Source organism: Protopterus annectens, chromosome 2.part1, assembly GCF_019279795.1.
Source record: "Protopterus annectens isolate FY-2018-M chromosome 2.part1, PAN1.0, whole genome shotgun sequence".
NCBI lineage: Eukaryota > Metazoa > Chordata > Ceratodontiformes > Protopteridae > Protopterus > Protopterus annectens.
This window is the reverse complement of record NC_056729.1, coordinates 1953319687-1953340151: the sequence shown is the minus strand read 5'-3', so window position 1 is coordinate 1953340151 and position 20465 is coordinate 1953319687.

Genomic DNA, 20465 nt, shown 5'->3' with positions numbered 1-20465 from the left:
GGGGGTAGAGCAGAGTGAGTGGGTGGAATTAAGCAAGATAATGGGTACAGCTGAATGCATAGGTGGAGTCAGGCTAGGTATAAATGTAACTGAAGCAGGGGTGGGTGGAAATGGGGGTAGGGTAGGGGACCAGATTGAGTCTGAATGTAGAGAGAGCAAATGGAGTAGGTTGAGCTGGGAAAGGTAAGAACCTGAGCTCCAAAAAGTGTCTAAATTGTGGGACTTTAGGAAAAAAACAGGTCTGAGAATTAGTCAGCAATGTTAATCAGATACAAGGAATTATCTGGTAGCAAAAATAAAACATGCCAGTGGAAAAAGGCTACTAAACCTGATGAATTGGGTGTAATCATAGTTTACTTCATTAGCTAGGGAATTTAGAATAGGGGAGGATAGGCAGGATGTTACCCAGTAAAATGTGCTTGCCACTAGCTGTACAACTGCATAAAATGTAGATAAAAACAAGTTTTTTTTTGTCTGTGTGGTTTAAGCTAGCTGAAATAGGTACATACACTTCAGAAAATAGAACTGGAGCAAATTCCTGAGATATGCTCATTTCTGAGTTGGAGTTTAGTGGTGTTAGAGTGTTGGGGCTATTTCTTCCATCTTAGGGGGCACCCATAGAGATGAGAGGCAAACTGAAGTATAAAAAAGAGAAAAAAGGGTTGTTGCAGGGGAAATAGCACTGTGAGGAGGAATGGGCAGCAGAGAGATGAGTATAGAGTAGGAGAGTCAGTGTTTCAAGCGAAAAATGCAATTTAATTGACCAATAAGGGTAACTACATATACTACTATAAAACCAACTAACACCTTACAATGTAAAATGAGTATATAACAGAGAAAGAAAAATGCTGTGCAATATATGAGCATTCAGGCAAATGCAATGCAATTGAGCAAGTTAGAGGAAAACCCCCAACTAACATTTTGCAATGTTGAAATTAGTATAAGTCAGAGGAAGCTGCAATACAATTTATAAGCATAGACTTGCCATATAAGCATATAAGCAGACTGCCGATCCATTTAATAGTAACACAGCAGTAAGCAGTGTGACTTCCAGTAACAAATCATCCCTAGATTATAAAGTGCATGGTTTCCTTTTATCATAGTGTTAGAGCTAGGGGGTTGTATTGCTAGAGTTATGGCTTCAGTGTAACTAAAGGGCCTAATAGAACATTCACATGTATGTACATACTCTTCTCAACAGATAGGTTAGTTGCAATAATTAGGAGCATCAGAAACAATGACTAGCAGTCTAAAGTATCAGCAATTACTCAGCTTTAAGCAAAATCATCACCAAGTGATGGTTAGAGGTTAAAATGAATGGCTAGATTTACTGAAAGCAACAGTTTTTTCATTTTGTTGAGGTAGTCCAGTTTAGAGTTAGTAGAGTGGGTTTGAAGTAGGAGAAGGACTTTTAGTTTAGTTTGTAGACTTATGTCTGCAGCATAAAAGGTAGAGCTTATTTTGGGATTGCACAGGTTTACCAGTCGCCAGGAGTTCCAAGCCATGGAAGGGATTGGGAAATGCTATTTAAAAATGGCACCAAACGCAACTTCCATAGAAGAAGCTTTGGGTGGAATCCTATTGGCTGGGGTTAGGGCTTCAGGTGAGCAGGGAAAGGTAAGAACATGAGCCCAAAAAAAGTATCTAAAATGTGAGAATTTAGGGAAAAAAACCAGGGCTGAGAGTTAGTCAGCAAGGTTAATCAGATACAAGGAATTATCTGGTGGCAAAATAAAACATGCCAGGGTAAAAAGGCTACTTAACCTGATGAAGTGGGTGTAATCATAGATTACTTCATTAGCTAGGGAATTTAGAATAGGGGAGGGTAGGCAGGATGCGACCCAGTAAAAATGTATCCAAAAACACACAACTAGTGTGTAGAGCTTCTCCCAAAAATAACCCAAATCAAGTAAACAAAATAAGAGAGAAAGCACCATGACTGGAGCAGGTTTCACGGCAAATACAACATTTTAATGTAAAAGTAAGCGCTTTCACACCCCAAAGGATGCTTCTTCAGACTTCAATACATTCAAAAGAAAGACCCAACATATTTATAGTGCTAAAACCAATTAAATCACAATCAGCTTAAACCAATCACTCACTCAAACAATGAAACCATGTAATCCTGGTAAAAATGTGCTTGCCACTAGCTGCACAACTGCATAAAATGCAGATAAAAACTATTTTTTTGGATGCTATGGTTTAAGCTAGCTGAAATACGTACATACACTTAAGAAAATAGAACTGGAATGAAGTCCTGAGATGCGCTTGTTTCTGAGTTGGAGTTTGGTGGTGGTAGAGTGTTGCGGCTGTCTTTTCTGTCTTAGGGGACACCCGTGGAGTTGAGAGGCAAAACGTAAAAAAATAGAACTGGAGCGAATTCCTGAGATGCACTCATTTCTGAGTTGGAATTTGGTGGCATTAGAGTGTTGGGGCTGTTTCTTCCATCTTAGGGGGAACCCGTGGAGTTTTGAGGCAAAGTGGATCGCACAGGTTTACCAGTCACCAGGAGTTCCTAGCCATGGAAGGGATTGGGAAATTATGAAATCAGACTTAGAGAAACTCATCCAACAGTCATTCAACCCAGGAGTACTGACACAACAATGGAATGCAGGAAGAGATACAAATCCAACAGAGGCACAGGCTACATTGTCCTAATCAAGTTGCAAGCCAGCAGTAGGAGGAGCATGCAACAGCAGCAAGCAGTGGCTCAGTCACAATAATCCTAATCAAGGGTGCAGGCCAGCAGGTGGAGGGGCACACAACAGGAGTAGACAGTGACTTAATCATCCTAATCAAGGTGCAGGCCAGCAGGAGGAGGGGCACACAACAGCAGCAGACACCAGCTCAATCCTAATCAAGGTGCAGGCCAGCAGGAGGAGGGGCACGCAACAGCAGCAGACAGCAGCTCAATCATCCTAATCAAGGTGCAGGCCAGCAGGAGGAGGGGCATGCAACAGCTGCAGACAGCAATTCAATCATCCTAATCAAGGTGCAGGCCAGCAGGAGGAGGGACACGCAACAGCAGCAATCAGCAGCTCAATCATCCCAATCAAGGTGCAGGCCAGCAGGAGGAGGGGCACACAACAGTAGCAAACAGTGGCTCAATCATCCTAATCAAGGTGTAGGCCAGTAGGAGGAGGGGCATACAACAGCAGCAAACAGCGGCTCAGCATAAAGGTACCACCATATGTACATCAGGCAAGCAAATGCAGAGCCGGAATTGAGCAATTTCAATCCATGGATAACTGTTTTACTGGCTGTGGGATGTGACATGCAGATAGTACACAGGCTTGGAGTAACAATGTACATGGCAGGAATAGGGAGGTCACTAAAGAGCCATAGAAATAGTGGTACAAATATGACTATCTGCAGCCAAGTGGGTGTCACTGAGCCTCATGATGGCATTCTCTGGCCTATGAAAAGTTACAGTGATTATGCAGACTCTACAGAGTTGTGCCGTGTGTTTAGCAATAGAGAGGAGTGGAATACAGAGCCACATCCTGAGGAGTATGGTAGCCATTTCTGTACCTGTAAAAACCTAAAGAGATATGAAGGTCTGGTGTTTATTGGTGTAATCAATTAAGAGTATCAGACAGGCTCTTGCTGAGCCTATCTTCAAATCTTTTAACTTAGGCTTAGCCTCAGGCTTTGTTCTTGAATCACAGTATACTGCTGCAGTGATGCCCATCCATAAGGGCAGCCCTAACTCTAACCATGGTAACTATAATACTAGCAGCCTTAACAGTCTGATTTGCAAAGCTATGGTGCATATTGTAACCAATCTTATAAATTATATCAAAAATCTCTTTAGGCTTGACACTCAGTAATTTGGTTTCTTCAAAAGGAAATCTTGCCTGTTAATGCTGATAAACTTCTTGAAGAGGGGTTGCATAATCAGTTGGCAGTGGCTATGCTGTTTAAATTTACCTCATGCTAGCATTGTAAGCAAATTAACAGTCTTGAACATAGATCCATATGTGGTAAGATGGATGGCAAACTGGCTAACAGACAGAACCAACATAGTTCATGTGGCAGGTGTCTCTTCCAGTAGTGCTAAGGTAACCAGTAGAGTCCACAGAGGACATGTACTCTGTCCCCTCCTTTTCAGCATCTACTTTTCTGATATCCAAACTTAAAACCTGGACTTGTAGTTATCCGATTTTCAGATGACTGCATGCTAGATGTAATTGTTAACACCCTTTCCGATATTTGTATGCTTCAGAAAGAGCTTACCCTAGTTAACACCCTGTGTACTGAAAATGGAGTCAAACTGAATGAGAAAAAGTGTAGTAATGTCTCATTTGCCAAACTTCTCCTACTCATAGCATATAGCATAGACAATACTCCAATAATAAACATAAAAGTAGTCAGGGAAATGGGTACTGAGGTTGAAAGTTTCCTCCTTTGACCATCATGTGGCAACTGTAGTCCAGAAATTCTTCTACTTAGCAAAACTAATAGCCAAAGGCATGTCATCCAGATCCAAGGATGTCATTGTCCCCTTATATTCACCAATGATTAGGCCTGCTATTGAATGTAATAGCCCTTTTGGTATGTGCTAATTTAACATATCAAAACCCTCAAAAAGCCCAAAGGCTTCCTATATATCAGTATTATTTAACTCACTCAAGTGCAATATTAGACAAATAATTTAGGCATTTCAATCTATAGTGTGTTTTGTATTACTTTAAATAAGGTAGTTAATTTAACTCGGGAGGGTATTCTTTTCATATATGAGTGCTGGTAAATGTCTCTGCTTTTTCAGGTCTGTATTGGGAGTAGTATTGTATTTGTTAGTTATGTTTATTCCTCTACTTGTATGCATTGTTTCACTTTCCTTTGTAATTTCAAGAACTGAGTTGATGCATGAAATTTCATTTAGGCTACGCTTGTGTAATTCTAAATGACAATAAAGTTTACTTTGACTTTGATATACTCCTGAGGAGTGATCTGTGCCTCTTTGCTATGCCATTAGAGACTCGGTGGTCCTTGATCTGTTATATCCCAGTAAGCCAATCAGCTTAACAAGCACCAGAACCAGAGACCTGGACCTGTGCCAGCAGATTAACAGAACACAATGGCGGGATAGATTCATCACCCAGTGCCTTCTCCTTTTCTGGAATAAGCTATCCCAGCAAGTAAAGCAGAGCAATATATTACCATCTTTGGGCCAAACCTAGATGACTGGATGGGTAACCTAAAGTTTTCCCCATGGCAGTTCTTGCCCTTCTTGTGAAGGGAAGTACAGCCTATGGGTGGGTGTTGGCAAGGCATATACAGTCATGTGTCTAAAACAGCCTTGAAATCATTATGAGTCCTAGAAATCCAAAATTCCTAGAATACAGCCATGTGGCATTAACTCAGGATTAGTTCCTGCTGGGGGACTAGTGTACAGAAAAATGGAGAACAGGCTACATGGCACCACAGTTGTCAATTAAGACAAAATCATGTTTTTTCTAGAGATGTTTCAGTATAAGAAAAGGAGTCAAGAGACAAAGGTTTGCTATAATACTACATTATAGAAAATGCATTATATCATGTTAGGAGGTATGCAATCTGCTCTGACCAGGGAAAATGTCAAAAAGTGCAACTGACTGAGCAAGGTAATATGGAATGCTAAACTGAAAGCTCAAAGGATAAAACTGAGTACAAATAAGACAGTTGTAATGGCAGCAAATGGGAGAAATCAGAAGAAGCTGAGAATTGAGATAGAATGAAAAATAGTGGAAAAGGTTAACAGCTTCAAGTCTCTGGGTGGGGTGGTTGAGGAAAAGGGAAGTCTGAATGAAGAGGTCAAAGCTAGAATCAAGAGGAGCTATAGCCAATTGTCATAGACTGTCAGATGTAGTATATGACAGAAGAATGCCAAAGAAACTGAAACGTAAGGTGTACAAAACAGTGGTGTGACCGGTACTACTGTATGGTACAGAAACCTGGGTTATAAAGACAGAGCAGTTGAGGAAGCTAGAGGTGATGGAAATAAAGTGTCAGAGATGGGTGGTAGAATGCACACTGTGGGACAGATGAAGAAATGAGGACATAAGAACAGAAAGCCAAAGTAGCTCTGATTGCAGAAAAGATCAAAGAGAACAGATTATGGTGGTTTGGATACACGTGCAGAAATGCAGAAGACAATCTGATGAAGATTTGGGACAAACAGGAATAAGGTAAGAGGAAATGAGAGTGTCTGGACAATCACTGGATGGATTGTGTGAGAGAATATCTGCGACAGTCAGGCATGAGTGCTGAAGAAGGCAGGAGTGTGGCATTGAATTGAGAGAGATGACAACAGTTTGACATGACACCCTGACCCCATATAAAAAAAACAGGAAAAAAAGGGTTGTTGATGATGAAAGAAACAAAACTCACTTCAGAGATAGGTTCCTAACCAGGGATGGAAAAGGTGACCTAAGCAGCTGCCTAGAGCTTAGTGGTGCCTGGGGGGGGGGGGGGTTGAGAGAGTCCAAATGAAATTCACAGGCTCTTTAAGAAAAAAAAAAAAAAAGATTTTCATCTGCTGAACTAATCTACTGGGCTCTTTAAAAAAATAAAATACTGAATGCTGCCAGAGATAAACTCTAAAATCAACCAAAAATCATAAAGTATGTGGAAAAGAGGCACCAATTTATTCACCATTTGAGTGCTTTCACCCCAAAAAAAGGACTTCCTTACAACTGCTTAACATATCCTTCACAACTCTTTAAATAACAAAACAACCTACATTTGAAAAAAAAATCACTTGACAAATAATAATGAAAATTTAAAGATACATGATATAAATTTGTGCATCAATATGAAAAACTTTTCCAAAATATGTTTATAAAAAGTCAGTAAAAATTAATAAAAATATTTTGTCTTGCAATACTTCAACAAACTTTTCTCAATTTTTTTTTATTTTTCAAATACATTTGAATGAATTCCATAGTATTTATACATAACATCTTAAGTAACTATGTACACTATTTACATTAGCCTGACACTATAACAGATCTTAATGTATACAGTTACTTTATAAGCATGTCCAAACCATTACCAGAGTGTCTGATCAGTTATTGTATAGTGTCAATCAATGATAAGACTTTTCCCCAAGGGTTGTTGATAAATGACTTTGGATAAATTCTTAGTTTTTTAATTTTAATTTGCAATAATGCTGTGGTCCTCAGTAGACTGTAGAAGTCTTCCAAAGTTGGTATTGTGTTTGTATTCCATCTTCTTGTTATACACTTCCTTGAAATTGCAAGTATAGTCCATACTAGATACATGTTTGACCTATTCAAATGAGGACCTTCATTCAAATTTAATAATACAAGAGCTTTAGTTAAATAAAATGATTCATTAAATAAAACTTGTAGAAAGTTATTAATACCATTCCAAAATGGCTTAATTTTAACACAATCAAAGAAAATGTGGTTCCAATCTGCATTGTGTACTTGCTCACATCTCCAACATATTCCTTTTATGGAAGAACTAATTTTACTGATTCTGTCTGGAGTTAAGAATGCTCTGTGCAAGCATTTCCAATTAAAAACTTTCCAGTATTGTGTAAAGGATGTATATTTTATTGATAATAAGATATTTGTTTTAATATCTTCAGTTAACTGTATTGAGTCTCCTTTTATTATAAATTTCCAATATGGGGTTTTGGGTGTTGTTTTATAGTTTATCAATATTTTGTAAAATTTTGAAATACTGTTTCCCATGTCAAAGTCATTATATATGATTTCATATATGTATTTCGTAAATTTAGGTATTTCTTTAAATGAATAATTGTTAATTATTCTACTTAAATCTTGTGACTATGACAGAATACTATGTAAAGTTAGCCAGTCCTGCTGTGGAATTTTGTATGTTTTTATTATTTGCATATCTAAAACTTTTAGTTCTTTGATACATTGGAGCCAACAAACAAATCCTTTCTGTTCCCAGGAATTAATAATTTCTCTATATATTTTATGTGGAAAGTTCTTTGTGACTATAAATGGTGTTAAAAGATCAAACCAGATTTTTAAATCTGTATTTGCATTAATCATTTTCCTAAATGAGTCAATGTAATAATTAATCATACAAGTTTTAGTGGGTTTAGTTATGTTATATTACATACTAATATATATGTGCCATGGTAAATTGTTTTTATCTATTTGAATTTTTTTTTTGTAAATCAAATACATTTATTGATATTACAGTTAGTAATTCTTTCCAATTTGCAGAGTAATTTGGACTTATCCAGTCTGAGATTGTTGTAGATATTGATGCTTTTATATGTTTCTATATCAGGAAAGTTTCATCCTCCCTGTTTCCATGGTCTGATATGATGTATTAAAGCTATTCTGTTTCTTTTGGGAAACCATAAAAATTAGGCATGGCTTTATTTCTTTAAATATGTTCCTTTCTGGTAACAGTTGTATTGCCAAGGCTATATATAGGATCTAGGGCAGTAAAACCATTTTTATTAACTGTAGTCTATCTTCAAATGTTAATATTATTTTGTTCCATTTTTCCACAGAGATTTTAATTGTATTGATGATATTATTGTAGTTTTTTAGACTAATTCATTATTATCCTTGCATAACTCAATTCCTAGATATTTTAAGGTAGATTCTTGTTTCCCTATGATGTGATCCCCTTAGTCTGCAGTTATTTTTTTTTATTTAAAAATAAAAATTTTGATTTTTGATTTATTGAAATGGAGTCCTGAAGTCATGTGAAATTTGTCAATTAAAATTCTTTTAATGTATCTTTTGTATTAAATAATGTTAGTAATATATTGTCGGCAAATAGCATTACTTTAGAATTGTATTGTTCATAAACATCTATTCCTTTGATTTTTATATTGTTACAAATTGAATCTTCCAATATTTCAATAGCCAGAGCAGATAGAATCATTGACATGGGACATCCTTGTTTAGTGCCTTTTGTTATATGTATAGATTCAGAGGTAAAGGACCTAACTTGAGATACGCTAAATTATTTGTATATATTCTTTAGGAGATGAACAAAGGATGCAGGAAATTCAAATAGCATTAGGATTTTGAATAAATAGTCCCAATTTAGGGAATCAAATGATTTCTCTATATCTAAGCCAATTAAGAGTGTTTATTTTCTTTATTAACATTATCTATAAGAGAAATTATTCTTTTAATATTGTCATGTGTATGTTTATGATATATAAATCCAGTCTGATCATTATTTATTGATTTGGATAGTGGTATTTTTATCCTGTTAGTTAATATTGTCATAAATATCTTATAGTCATTATTTAATAATGATATAGGTCTATATGAGGTACAGAGGTTTGGGGATTTGTTTTCCTTTAGGATCGGTGTAATTAAGGAATATCTCCAAGATGGTGGTATTAAAGCTTGTGACTGAATTTCTAATAGAGTTTTATGGAAGAGGGATAGTATCTTTGAAGGAAAAAGTTTATATATTTCCATAATTATGCACTTCCACAAACTTTTGATATCAAAATGATCATTAAGGCCAGGAGGTAACCCTGCATCAAACATCAACTGTCATTTCAGTTTATTAACCTCTAACTTGTGATTAAGGTCACCTCCTGTGCCATCATCTCTCACACAATCCAAAACAAAAAAATGAAAACTTTCTAAAATCACTGCATTTTCTTGAATATTTGGCCAACATATTGTTGAAATTACAGTTCCTAACAGCATTAGTGCATTCTTTTGTCATGTGATTTTTTTTCAATTGTGGTTGTTTTGTTATTTAAACAGCTGTGATAGATATGTTAACCAGTTCTGATAAAATCCTTTTCTGGTGGAAGAAAGCCTTGATTTGTGAATGAATTGGTATCTGTGTTCAGTGTGGTATTCTTTGAAAAATAAATATCTTGCTCAGCATGCAGTCTCTTTCATTGGCTCTGCATCACAACTTCAGTCTCATTGGCTAAAGCTAGGATGCAGAGCCAGTGAGAAACTACCAGAACTTGATGCATTTTTTTAACTTTTTCACCATTGAAAGAGGGAATAAACCACTGTTAATTTATTTATTTTGCTGTAAAGTAGGCATTTTGTCAGCATTAGTGAAAACAGGAGACTTTATTTTACAGCGGTGGTGGTGCTGCAGTAGTGTTATTGCCTCACAGTAAGATGTTGTCCTGTTCGATTCTCAACTAGAGCGTCTTCTGTGTGGAGACATGCATGAATGGGCATACCTTTGTTGAAGGTTGTGCATCAGGGCTGGCAACACGGCACATAAAAATCTACTGCCAATCATTAGCGGACCGGAGTTCCACTGTGGCGACCCCTAACCGGGAAAAGCCGAAAGACACAACAACAAAAATGGGAGATGCATTAGTGAAATACAATCCAGGTACAATGATTCTTTTGTGAACATTTTTCCCTTGAATTCTGCTTTATAGAAATAGTAGTGGGAGATATTGTGTGTAGTACAATGTGCATTTTACAGCATTAATTCGAGGTATGTATGTGCATCTATGTATGTGAAATGTTCCAGTTAGAAGACACTGTCTTATTATATAATGTTCTCAGAGTCAAGCCCTGAATTTTATCTACTGGAGGCAGTAGCTGTAATATTCCACACCAAATGCAAAACCTGTTGTTCTGTTAATATTTTAAAGTGATTTACAGTAGTCTGTTCTTATCTGTCTTCAGTTTTGCAGAATATCTCTGTCTTTGCCTCATATTTATGCCCTGTCCTTGAGTAAGTCACTTAATCAGACAGTGCTTTAAGGCAACTGGAAATTGAGGCTATGTTCCTCATTGGTATTCTGGACTGCATGCCTAGTAAATACCCATGAACCAGAGTATTTATGGTATAAAGGAAGGAAAATGATTAGAGTGAACTGTAGCCTCTTCATATGAGCCATGTTTTTGGGATGTGACTTTTTGTTTCCTTGTGTTGTTGAATATTGACAATGTTTTATTACTTAGCTATAAATAAATTGAACAGTAATCCCTCCACACCAAATGCTCCAGAGACCTCAACCTCATTGCCATAATCAACAGAACATGCTGGAGGGACAGGTTCATAACCAGAGACTGCCCATGCTATGGAATAGACTTCCCATACATGTCAAACAGAAGCACCTCATTGGCCATCTGCAAGAAAAATCTTGATGAGTGGATGGGAAATAGAAAATTCACCTTGGGGGGTCACTCCAGTGGCTATACTCAACAGAGGCACTAGGAACTAATGTTGGGTGGCACGATGCCAGGGTAATCCTATGGGCTAGGCTTGTAAAGGCTCCAGGGCCATTAGTCTAGTACACACATATGAACCTATGAAATCTATAAGTTTACTGTTAATATTTGAACTATGAATACAGTTTACCTTGTTTTTTGCAAGTGCACAGTTAACTCCAGTGTGTTTGGGCTACAACAGTTTGTCTAGCACTTAGTGCAGATGAGCAAGGCTATGAGCTGTTAAAGAGTTCCTTCCTATAGTACAGAGTTTGATTCCCTCAGCCTTAATTTTTTTATTTTATTTATTTAACATTTGTTTACTGGGAAAGTCCGACTTGGGATGGGCCAATTTTCAGTGGAGGCTCAGGCAGAAATGCTCCAGATGCATGTCTTTGTAACTCTTTTGTAACTCATTTGTCTTTTATGCAACTCTACCAAATTACTTCATCACACAATACTCCTAGACTGCTCCTGAAAAGGGACACACACCCTTCACATAGGTGCTAATTATTACTTCACCATATGCTATTTGAATATGAATCCCTGCATGTCTCTTATAATTTAATGGACTGTCAGATGCATTTTCACTAAATTTGAGTTTAAAAGAAAAAGGGGTTTTAACACTTCTCATGCTAAGTCTATTTTCAATGCGGGAATCTTTCATTTTGCTTTGAAAATGGCTGCCATTGTTTTCTGTAAAATGTGAAATAAATTTTAAATGAAATCCAAATGTCTATGATGCTTTTAAAAGTAAATAAGAAAATAGTATGTACACTGACAGGTTTGAACAGTGTTTATGGTAATTGGGGAGAGAGACAAGTAATATGATGCTTGTATAGCTGACAGGCAGCCGATTCATTACCCTGCATACAGCACCATTTGTCCACTATCCAGCTGTTTTGACTCAGGAAGTGTATGCTGCAACAATGCAGAATTATTATGTAGATCAGATTTGTACTGAGTGATGTTAGAGGAGATATCCTGATGACATTTAGTAACTGAGAGATCAAAAATGAGTTGAAGGTGTCCTGTCCTGCAAACATGTAATACCACCCCCAAAAAGTATGTTGTATACAGTCCTATTTTTGATTTTTGTATGACTTGTGGGTTTAAAAAAAAAAAGCTCCTGCAGCATTTATAGTGCCTTTAACTAATTTAATCCTGAATGGCAGGAAGCTAATTAACACATTTGCTTACTGAGAACTTCCAAGCCAGGAAACTGCTTTCTTCCTGAGAGCTTTTCTTCAAAATCCTCTACTGAAAGTACAGTTATTAGATTTATAATATTTGACAAATGGTGTGAGTTACAAAAAATGTAAACTATGATAGCTTTTTGGTAGACAATGAGGTATACATTGGTGTTAGTCTGTTGATTTTATACTGCATATTTTGAAAGAAAAACTGTATTTTGTCTGCCAAATATAGTGTTATAGTCAAAGGGTTATATATCTGTAAATATGCAAGATAAATTCAGGCTATCAGTGAGAGAATTGTTCACCTGTTCAAGATCTTTTCATTGAAGTGGGACAAGAGACATAAACATACTGCTGATTTATGATATTGCTGAATTTATGCAAATTATGCATATAATTTCACGATATTCCAAAACAATATTAATCTACAAAACTACTTGTGTTAGCAAGTATCAATAACAACTTTGTGAGCTTTAATATGTTGTATAAGATGGCACTATTTGCTCACATGTAAGTCACATAGCTTTTATGAAATTAATGCAGTTATAAAAATATAGGAAATAGTCCTAACTGTTTTTCCAGAAGAGCTTTTATATCTCAAAATGTCTTCACATTAACCACTGTGTTTTAATATTATTTTTTCCTAACATCCACTTCTTGAATGCACCATCCCAATGTGACAATATCATACTCTATTTTTGTATTATTAATGTAAACATGTAAATGTCCTATTTTTAATAACATTTTTGTAAACACTCCATAATAACTCCAGCTGTTCATATCCCATGTTGACCATTTTACTCTTATATTATGACCCGCGGTGGTGGTGCTGTGGTTGCGTTGTCGCCTCACAGTTAGACGTTGCCCATTTGATTCTCAGTTAGAGCGTCTTCTGTGTGGCGACATGCGTGAATGGGCGTTCCTTCGTTGAAGGTTGTGCGTTAGGCCCGGCAAGCCAGTACGTAAAAATCTACTGCCAATCATTAGCGGACCGGAGTTCCGCTGTGGCAACCCCTAACCGGGAAAAGCTGAAAGAAACAAACAAACTTAGCAAATCATATCAACTTGCAAAGATGTACCATGACTTCAGATATTAGACTTTGAAAACAATGAAGAGTATACTCGTTTCAGGAGTACAAGGATGTCTCCTGCAAAGATCAGCATACTCTTACAAGATACACAGGAACTCTGCCTTCCTGATGGCTATACTCTTGTAAGAAGCAATTAGTTAATTGTTTCGCTTTATTCATTGCACTAAAGATTGAATTCATAAATGGACCTGGATTGTGTAATATACTCTAAAATTGCTGCATTTTAGTAGCCTAAACACATTGCATTTTAGTAATATATTATATTATATATAATATACCTTCTTTACAGCCTTCAGCAACTGCAAAGGGGTTGACATTTGTTAGGTTATACTGTCTGCATTATTTGGAGTTATTAGAACCATTTGATCTTTAGCATCCATTATGCAGTTGTTGCATATTGCTGTGAAACAATCTTCTCTAAAAAAAAACTAAAAAAACAGACTATATAGAATTTTTGCAGTTAAAAACTGTTACTGTAGTAGTTAGTACAGGGGATTAAACTCTGATTTGTTGATGAGCTTCTTCGTGTGACAAGGGTGCAGGGCCTAACTTCATTTGCCTACTGTACAACATTGAGCAAGTCACTTCACTAGACACAGAAATTGGGAATTTAGGCTAGGCTCATTAAAGGTCTCTAGGACTGTATGCCTAGTAACTATAATCCTATTGTCATTGTTTGCCATTCATTCCCTATTATGCAGCCAATCTAGTTCAGGAAATGTGGAAATATCGCCAGCAGACCATTTTATGCAATATAGGTAATTTATTTTTCAAGGGCATCAGACACTGCATTTGTAGATGAAGCACTGAAATGTAAAGTTATTTGCCAGCAGTGACATTGGCATTAGTAATAGTTGTCTTTAAAGCGGAGTTATTTAGATGACTTTGTCTTGCGCAGAGATTGTGCATATTGACTTAGCATATGTTATCAGATGGTTAATAATTCTTTGGCTCTCATAAATACTCTTCTATTTAAACTATGCTGCACATGGCTGGATCGTATGGTATGATGCTAGTAATCATTATATAGTTTCATGTTCATAAAGCCACCAACAAAGTATTTGCAATTTATTTCTTCATATCAATAATGACTGTACACACTCAACAAAGTGGCTATAACTGCTGGTGGGGGTGTCAGTCACTCTGTAGATAAAAGTACCTTATGCTCTTGCCATCCAGTTATTTTTAAATAGCCTTTAATCTGGCTTTGCAAGGCAAGTGTGCAAATGTGTGCAATTTAAGTTTGGCTACTGCGTGTCTGTGTGAAACAAATTTAAAATATGTAACTTTGGTCATTATTTTTTAACTTTTTTGACACAGATATCTGAGAATGATGCAGAAGACAATGTATCTATAATTGCTGAGTTTTGGGGACAACTGTGAATTAAAATGACTGACACTGTTGGATGATAAAAGTTATACAAGTCAGTAGTCTGTCTTTGTAGGACCAGTGTGCATTTGTGTAAAGCAAATTGAAATACTTTACTGTAGCCATTGTATTACAATCAAGCATGTGATGTGTATGCAGTCCCTAAAGTGGCTGTAATTGAGTATGGATATTTGTGGATTATAGTGATGGCAGTTTTAGTGCCCTTTTATGGTTGAAATGTTCTGAAATGGGTACCTTTGAATATAATGAATTTATTTTTAAGGTCAAGGTAGATTGTATGTCAAAATATATAATCTGTATAGTGCAGTGTAAATGCTGCCAATATTTTTCTGTGGGGATGACCACACGAATGCTGAGGGATAGAGTAAAAGAACATGTTAATAGTATTAGGGCAAGGGATTCTGTTAGTGCTTTATCTAAGTATGACCTGACTAATAACATAGATTTAGTTTCACGGTCATCGATAGGGTAGACCCAGGTGATAGAATGGGAGATATTAAGAATAAGGTGGAGAATAAGGAGCTAAAATGGATCCTCAGACTGAGGGCAGATAAGGGGTATGGCCTTAATATGAAAGTATCAGTTAAGCCTGTCCTGAAATCTAGAGGGGTTAGAAATTAACATAACATTATAGGAGTATATAATATACATACTTCATATACTTTGGTATGTGATTTATGTATCTACTTTTCTGCATATATATGTCTCATAAGCTGTATATACAAGTAAAAATGATATACATTATAATATATTACAATACATGAGGCTTTATATGTTAGTGTAGTCATAAAGCTAATTTATTTGTTTTTGTAGCAATTCTTATAGCAGTTAGAGATTGTATAATAGATTTATATGCAAATTGTACATAAGTATGTGTTCTGAACAGTGATTTGAACTGCTTTTTATTTAGAGTTAGTTAACTGAATGAAGCGTGCTGCGTTAGAGAGCATGTGCTCGTTTATATATTTAAATATATGCATATGAGAGATCTTATAATAATGTAAGACTTTTGTATATATTAATGTGATTTTAAATATATTAATATGTATAGCTACTTTTTATAGATACAAGCAATTGAACAGTAGATTCATATTTAAGCTGCATGCTTTCTGAACTGATTTTTGGACTGTTTTTAGAGTTCATTAGTTGAGTGACACATGCTGCACTAGGGAGAATGTCTTTATTTTTATATATGTGCATAAATGAGGAATTGTATTATAATAATGTAAGAGTCCTCATATATTAGTACAGATATAAATCTATGAATATGTATAGTTGTTATAGTAGCAAGCAATTGAATAGTAGACTTGTATACAAGTTGCATATAAATATCTGTCCTGAACTGTCATTTTGAACTGTTCTTCTTAGATATTTAGAGTTTGTTGGTTGAGTGACATATGATACATTAGGGAGCATGCGAACGGTTGTATCAGAAGTGAGGGATTGATGCTACAAGCAATAGCATGTGAATCTGATTTACTAAATGTGAGTGAATTTGTATTTGGGGTTGGGAGGGTGGCTTAATGGTTAAAGTGTTTACCTTACAAGCACAGGGTGCAGGGTTTGAGTCTCACAAGGTATAATTGGCTAGGTTTAAAATGGCTCACAAGGGCAGTTAGCTTAGTACTAATCTATGAACCTATGAAATGTAGATAAGTGTGATTATTGTTATTAAAGTCTGAGAAAGCCACCAGGAAGGTGGTGAAAGCACTTTCCTAGTTTGTATACAATAAATTACATGTTTTTAGAGCCGTACATCTTGCAACCATTATATTTCTTTTTCTTGTGTCTACTACTGACAGTTAGTGGCCACAAGTTTATCTGCTCGATATTTCTTTGCAAATTATTTATTATTAATTGAGTCCCATTTCTCTGGCAGACTTTGCACTTTGGATCATATGTTAGTTTCCATTCAGGTCATAACCCATCTCAAATTTCTCCAACACTCTAACTTGATCACACACATGGAGCACAAGTCATAATGTAACCCAGCAGTAGTTTTATTTTGTACTAAAAAATATGAATGCGTGTAAGAAATGTGTTTTCGTCATGTAATACATAGACTTCATCAGATACAACCACATAAAAGAGCCCATGGTGTGTATATCCATTTTAAAAATCACTCAACCAATAGGAATCTAGGTCAGTCAATTAAACAACCACATAAAAACATATGAATAAAAGCTTATAGTCCTACAGTCCAAAAAAAAAATTATAATTAAAATAATTAAATATAATATAATTAAAATAATAATTAAAAACTAATGATAGTAGCAGTATTATAAACAAACTGTGTACCAAAACATGTATAAAATAGTTCATACTGTTATATATGTAAACGTATAAATTGATGAAAATCCTAAATCAACATGGTGTAGAAATAATGTATAAATTCAATAGTAAATAGTGACATATAGTGGACAAAGTCATAAAAACAAATCCTAGTTGAAAAATGATTTTTTATTAATTATCGCCCAACGAATCAAAATTCTCGTAAAACACTACCACGTGAAGTGTCAACACTATTGTTTATTTAATTTTAACAACAATACTAAAAAAGGGGGGATATTTGAGTACTGCAATTTATAGCTTAGCTGCCCTACATTTTAAAAGGGGGGAAAATACTAATGTTCTCATTAAGCCCCGGTGTCTCAAATTTCTTGTATCCGTATCTTTATTTCTGACTTGGTCTAATAGTTATAAGAATTCAGAAAATTGCTGGCTCTGGCTTGATTTCCATTTCCTAGTAATAACATTTTTTGTGATGGCTGGAATTGTCCATAAAAGATGATATTAATCCACTCACAGTTTGAGGAACAGGTACATTAAACAGAACTAAATATGTAGATAAAGCAATATTATATGATTATAATGTGTATAAAAATAATTATTTCCCCAATATTTTTGCTATGTTTCACATTTATATATGTTTCCAATCAGCATTAATTATTAATGTACATCTCCAGTGTTCCATCATACACTCATTGTTTACTTAGCTATCTTTTTTAGAGTACAATAGGACCTGAATATACATTTCTAAGTAAATATTTTCCAATACTGAGATACTGACGTCTTTCTGACAGATTTTAGTATTAGAATTCTATAAATCTCCAATATTTTTGTTGATTTCTTATGTATATGTTATTACAATTTTGTATAAACCTGATAAAGAGTTCACATTTCATTGACCACTTCCCTTGGCATCTACATTGGCTGAAGTATCAGGAACAAAAACCCTTTGCCCTTTACTGCCATATCAAGACTATTTAGTTCATGCAGATTTTTCATGTTGCTCCTTAGCACTTTATCATCTGCAGTTTTCACAACAAATGATCTTGGATGCATAAGTTTCCACAAAACTGCTACTTTAAGTTATTCCTTGTAGCAGTTGTTCATTTCTCATTTTGTCTCATGGATTAAATCATTGAAGTCCTGCTTTGTCCATTATAACAGAATGTTTGTCTTAACTAATTTTGTTTCTGTATTCTTATACTTTGTTTCCAGTTTCATGAGTCAACAGTCAAGTTCTTTTTGGAATTATTTTTATCATTAAGTCAAGACCATAAACTAATAACCTTTTCCCTCAAACTATCTAACCCCCCTGAAACTAATGCATTGGAATTCTAAGACAAAGTTCACAAATCTCCTCAAATTCTATGATGAATTCTTGAAATGCACTATATTAACATCACCATAGACATTACCTCAGAAGATAGATTTGCAAAGGAGTTTTACACTCACATATATAAATATATAGAATTGCCAGTCCCATCTAGATCTAAATACAGTGGGAAAATTAAAAACAAATGACCTTTGTGGTCCACCAACATAAATAAAATGTACAATAAAAGGAGGAAAAAACTCTATAGAGAATACAACAAATCTAGAGAGCCCCAAATCAAAGAAAACATTAGGAATTTGACTAAGAATTTTAAAAATAGACTACTAAGGCAGTCCATAAATTCAGGCTGGAATCTGAAGCCAAGGGCAATTACAAATTCTTATGTTAGAAAACCAAAAACAACACTCAACAATATAGAGAATTCATACTAAATGGCAAAATTTACGTGGACTTGGAGGACATTGCCAATATACTATCAAACAATTTCAGTGCAAATTTCTCTCCTGAGATGACTATCCAAAGCCCTTTGACCCCATATCTCTCAAACTCCCCATCATCACTAAAGAACATGTATTGAAAGTGTTATTTAAGATTAAAAACCCTTTTTCCATGGGGCCAGATAACATATAAGGCTGTTTATTTCCATGGGGCCCAATAACACACAGGGCTGTTTGTTTATTTAATATTATTTTATTTTGAATTTTTTTTAACTGGGATAGAATACTGATCCCATTGGAACTATTTCATTCTCAGCCTGAGGGTAAAGACAATGGATACATGACATTATATAAAACGTGAAAGACAAAATGCAATGCAATGCATGCATGCATTATATTCAAAATGAGTATCAGAGTTGGCTTGAAGGTATAAAGACAATAAGTATATACAGTTATATGCAGAGTGAGGGCGGCACAGTGGATAGTATTGTCACCTCACAGCAAGAGGTTCTCTGGTTCAATTCTTGGCCGGGTGCCTTCTGTGCAGAGTCTGCATATCCCGTCTCTGTTTGTGTGGGTTTCCTCTGGGTGTTCTAACTTTCTTGCACATTCCAAAGACAAAGAGTAGGTGGATAGGACACTCTAAATTGGCCATATATGTGAGTGTGAACCTTGGCTCTAGATGATTGTCACTGTTGAAATCACACCCTGACCCCTTGTGCAGGAATGGGAAAAGAGGTTGTGGATGGATTGAGGGATTATATACAGGGTGACTAACAGAACACAATATATACACTCATTATATACAGAGTGGATATCAGAGTTGGCATGCTGAAAGAGTCACAGCGAAAACTGCAGTCAGAGTAAGGTATACAGAGGGAAGCAGAGGGAAGAAGTGGTTATATTATATGATGAGAGAGGGAGAGAGAGAGAGAGAGACAGAGAGCAAGCAGTTATATTATATGATGAGAGAGAGAGACAGAGAGCGAGCAGTTATATTATATGATGAGAGAGGGAGAGAGACAGAGAGCAAGCAGTTATATTATATGATGAGAGAGAGAGAGAGAGAGAGAGAGACAGAGAGTAGCAGTTATATGATGAGAGAGAGAGAGTGAGCAGTTATATTATATGATGAGAGAGACAGAGAGCGAGCAGTTATATTATATGATGAGAGAGAGAGACAGAGAGCGAGCAGTTATATTATATGATGAAAGAAGGAGAGAGAGAGACAGAGAGCGAGCAGTTATATTATATGATGAGAGAGAGAGAGACAGAGGGAGAGAGAAAGAGAAAGACAGACAGCAAGCAGTTATATTATATGAGAGAGAGAAAGAGAGACAGAGAGCGAGCAGTTATATTATATGATGAAAGAAGGAGAGAGAGAGAGAGACAGAGAGGGAGCAGTTATATTATATGATGAGAGAGAAAGAGACAGAGGGAGAGAGAAAGAGAAAGACAGAGAGCGAGCAGTCATATTATATGAGAGAGAGAGAGACAGACAGAGAGAGAGGCAGAGAGCGATTAGTTATATGATGAGAGAGAGAGAGAGAGAGAAACAGAGAGAGAG